Source organism: Sapajus apella, unplaced genomic scaffold (assembly GCF_009761245.1).
Source record: "Sapajus apella isolate SASKATOON/1434 unplaced genomic scaffold, GSC_monkey_1.0 scaffold19, whole genome shotgun sequence".
Classification (NCBI taxonomy): Eukaryota; Metazoa; Chordata; class Mammalia; order Primates; family Cebidae; genus Sapajus; species Sapajus apella.
Genome location: NW_022436959.1, coordinates 9,555,494 through 9,559,532, shown reverse-complemented (window position 1 = coordinate 9,559,532; position 4,039 = coordinate 9,555,494). Strand labels below are relative to the sequence as shown.

Genomic DNA, 4,039 nt, shown 5'->3' with positions numbered 1-4,039 from the left:
TTCATCCCTTTGCTATCATAAATTCCTCTAATGAAAGAACTGGGTCTTTTAAATATAGTCAGCATATTTTCCCAATCAAAACACAGGACGACTGCCTAGAAACTACTTGAAACTGTAGTTGCTCCAGAAAAATCATGGGTTACTCACTGATTTACTTTCCAATAATTCTTTCAATAGATCTACAATCCCTTATTCACCATTTTGAAAACTAAAAGGGTCTGAAAATCAAATGTTTTCTTAACATTTGGTGGCAAAACCTGTTTGACCTGATTCATTTGTCATTAAAACTTGACCTAAACCCAAGGGCAAAGTGGCAGAACCTGACCTGAAAAACCTGATCTTAACTGAAGTGAGGCTATACACTTCATTTATCTTAGTGTGACATTGATAATTTTTCTGGAAAAAAATGTTGACTATGGGTGCTGCCCCAGATGCCACATAAAACACACCTCTCTAAAGTCTGAAAAATTCTGAATTCTGAAATCCATCTGGCAGAAAGATTTCATTTAAAGGAAGTGAATCAAATCTCTTCTAGCTGTAGTCCACTGCCATACATATAATAGGCCAATTTGAAGAAATTCAATTAAATCCGGGCATGGTGGCTCATGCTAGTAATCCCAGCTCTCTGGGAGTCTTAGGCAGGTGGATCACCTGAGGTCAGGAGTTTGAGACCAGCCTGGCCAACATGGAGAAACCCCATCTCTACTCAAAATACAAAAAATAGCTGGGTGTGGTGGCAGGCACCTGTTATCCCAGCTACTGGGAAGGCTGAGGCAGGAGAATAGCTTGAACTGGGAGGTGGAGGTTGCAGTGAGCTGAGATCATGCCACTGCACTCTGACCTGGATGACAGAGCAAGACTGTCTCAAAACAAAAATGAACAAACAAACAGAAAACAGAAATTCAATTAAATATGAAGAGGATGTCTATCTTCATGGGAAAAACGTGGCCTAAAAATTAAAAGATTGCTAAAATGAATGAAGCAAGTTAAAATTCCAGAACAAATACCTTCCTGGGAAAATAAGGTCTAAAAATTCAAGAAATTATTAAAAATAACAAAGCAAAAATACTTTTGAAAATGCCTTTTGAGATTAGCCTGACTAACATGGCAAAACCCTGTCTCTACTTAAAATACAAAAATTAGCTGGAGGTGGTGGCGCATTCCTGTAATCCCAGCTACCTGGGAGTCTGAGTCTCCGGAATCGCTTGAACCTGGGAGGCAGAGGCTGCAGTGAGCCGTGCCACTGCATTCCAGCCTGGGCAATGAGAGCAAAACTCCGTCTCAAAAAAAAAAAAGAAAATGTCTTTCAATTACGGTTTTTATTAAGCAGATTGTTTTTCTGATTTCATTAACTCAAAATTAGTGGTAATTAAAAATTTATTACATGTAATTAGGAATGTGATTAAAAATACAAAGAGTGACATCTAAGACAAATTGTAGTTATAAAGTTCAATGCTATGTTTACATTTCTTAAGGGACACAGTTATTTCTACTAGTAGAAGGTTGCTACCAGTAGCCCGAGTAAAATGTTGATTATTCACACCTATTTCTTCATCTGGAAAATAAGGAGACGGACTAAATGAACGACCTGTTAAGGTTCTTCTGAAATTCTATGATCAAGTATAATATCCAGCACGTGACCAAGTTCAAAAATGTCAATATACAGGAAACAAATCAGTCTGTAAATATTGAGAACCTGTATTATCAAAGCTAATGTCATCTGAAATACGTGAAAGATGAAAGTATATGAAAGGTAATTTTGAATGTTCTGTATTTAGAATGTGCTTCAACATTTAACGCTATCTAATTTACATATCCTTTCTGGTGCTATTGCAAGTTTTATCATGGTTTTATGGCAACAGAGGAATCTGATGAATTCGAATGGGACATACTTGCTTCTATGGAGTTCCAATTCAAACTTAATGTCTAATAATAGGAAGGCAACATATACAACAGGCGAAAGTGATTTTATAAATAACGGAGAACGGGGGACAAAATTCACACACGGAAAATGATACGCGAAACAAAAGCAGGCAACTCACAGAAATGCGGGTGGAAAAGAGGCCTCTGCTGGAGCGAGAGCAAAGAGAATCAGAGAGCATTAGAACTGAAAAGCTCCTGGGACAACCTGGAGTTTCGGTGAACAAAACTTGGCAATTTTTAAAAGCACAGGACTGGGTCAGGAGTTGAGAGACAGCCTTGGAGTTCATGGGTTGCAGCCCTAGCCGTGTGGTAGAAAAGAGGCCTTTGTTGGAGAGCAAAACGGAATAAGAGAGCATTAGAACTGAAAAGCTCCTGGGAGAACCTGGGGTTTCGGTGAACAAAACTTGGCAGTTTTTTAAAAGCACAGGACTGGGTCAGGAGTTGAGAGATAGCCTTGGAGTTCAGTGGGTTGCAGCCCTAGCCGTGTGGTCACTCCCATGCTTCTCTGGTTATTTCCTTATCTATAAAATCCGGGGCTTGGTTTAGGCCGACTGAGATGCTGGCAGGGACACAGTACTGTTTATGGACCTCTTAGCTGCCCTTTCCACATCGCTGGTGAGTTACTTAAATCTCGGTGTTTTTCTCCATTTCGTATGTCAAATGACAATATAAAATCAGAAAAGTAAATCCAAACGTATAGTTTGCTGCGATTAAGTCGCTGAGCGAAAATGGAAAGGACGAAGGAAAGAGAGAAATAGCCTACCCCTGGGATGACTACCACCTGGGTCCGACTTCGCGTCCCGCAGCTGAGCGGGCTGGGGGCGTGTCGTCGCTGATGGGCGGGGCGAACCCGCCAGGATGCGGAAGAGACCGCCCTGTGGGCGGAAGTGACGCAACGCCGGCTGTCGGCTGCGAGGGGAGGTGCAGCTGGTCTGTGGAGGCAGGCGGTAGTGGCGGAAGAGGTTCGGCGGCTGATGGCGGATCAGGCTCGGAAACCTGTCTAACTTTCTCACTCGGTCCGGGAGTCTTTCCACTGGGTAAGGCGCCTGCCCTGTCCACTCCAGCGCCTTGTACGGGGCGGACCACAGCTGGATCTTTTTGGGCTCGTGCTTACACCCCTCAGCCCCTGTAGTGTAGGGGCGTGGCCAGTCTCAGGAGAGGTCTCTGTGGTGACGAGGCTTTTCTTCTCGAGACAAACCTTCCCTTCCGGACTGCGATTGTGACTGTGTGTGGGCAACTCGGATCAGCCTTGAAGTTTTGGAATAGCAACGGGTGGCCGCCCCACTCGGTGGAAGGCCCGCGGGACAGGCCTTAGCGATTTGGGGGAGGCTTGTAGGACTGGGGCCCTTTGGCTGGGAACGAGTGACGCTGGCGACCCCCGAACAAAAAGCTTGTGGTGTCTAAGGCTAAACTCTGAGGTGGCTGTTTTGAGGGCAGTGTGTGTGCGCTACTGTCGCAGCAAGCTGAGAAAACACGTAGGTCGCGTCCGGGAAGGACGCTCGGGTTTGTCTTTGCGGAGAGAAACCCAGCTGTTTTGGTTTGAGTCGCCGGTGGCGAAGGGGGCGGAGACTCCCTGCGCCGCCTACTTTTGAGGGCCTAGGGCGGAGTTGGCTGTTCTGGCTGCTCGCCTGCTTCACCTGGAATCCATTCCCCTTCCCGCCCCAACACCCTGCAGGTTCTCCAGGTGTAGACCATTCCCGACCAACCTGCGCTCCTGGCTTAGGGAATCTGGCTAGAGTTTAGCGTGCACGCGCGTGTGTGTACACCTTATTAGTAAAAAAATAGAGCTTAGCGTGTGTGTGTTCACACCTTATTGGTAAAAGTTTTCTTAGGAAACACAGGCGTTTGACTGACAAACTTAGTGTTAGATTTTCGGTTTCACACAGTGGTTATGAATTGCTAATGTTAGGATTTAGATGGGAAAATCAAATCTTAATTTTTCAACTGTCTGCATTCTGCTAATGTTAAAATTCCTACGAGCTGTGCACGAACAGTTACTAGTTATAGTTTTGGTGCTCAATTCCAAAAGCATTTGAAGAGATCATTTGAATGGAAACTAAAACTGGGTCGATTCTCCTCAAAGTGCTTTTCGGGTTTAGGGAAGGAGCTGAGGACA

The 4,039-nt window shown here is 44.7% G+C and overlaps 1 protein-coding gene across 7 annotated transcripts in view; it reads left to right on the top strand.

Annotated features, from left to right (window-relative positions):
- The first annotated feature begins 2,790 nt into the window (after window positions 1-2,790).
- TAX1BP1 (Tax1 binding protein 1) overlaps window positions 2,791-4,039 on the top strand; it is an 86,235-nt gene continuing 84,986 nt past the window's right edge. For all 7 annotated transcript variants that reach the window (XM_032286675.1, XM_032286680.1, XM_032286678.1 and 4 more), the window contains exon 1: window positions 2,791-2,960. The gene's annotated coding sequence lies outside the window, so the exon portion shown is untranslated. The remainder of the gene's footprint in view (window positions 2,961-4,039) is intronic.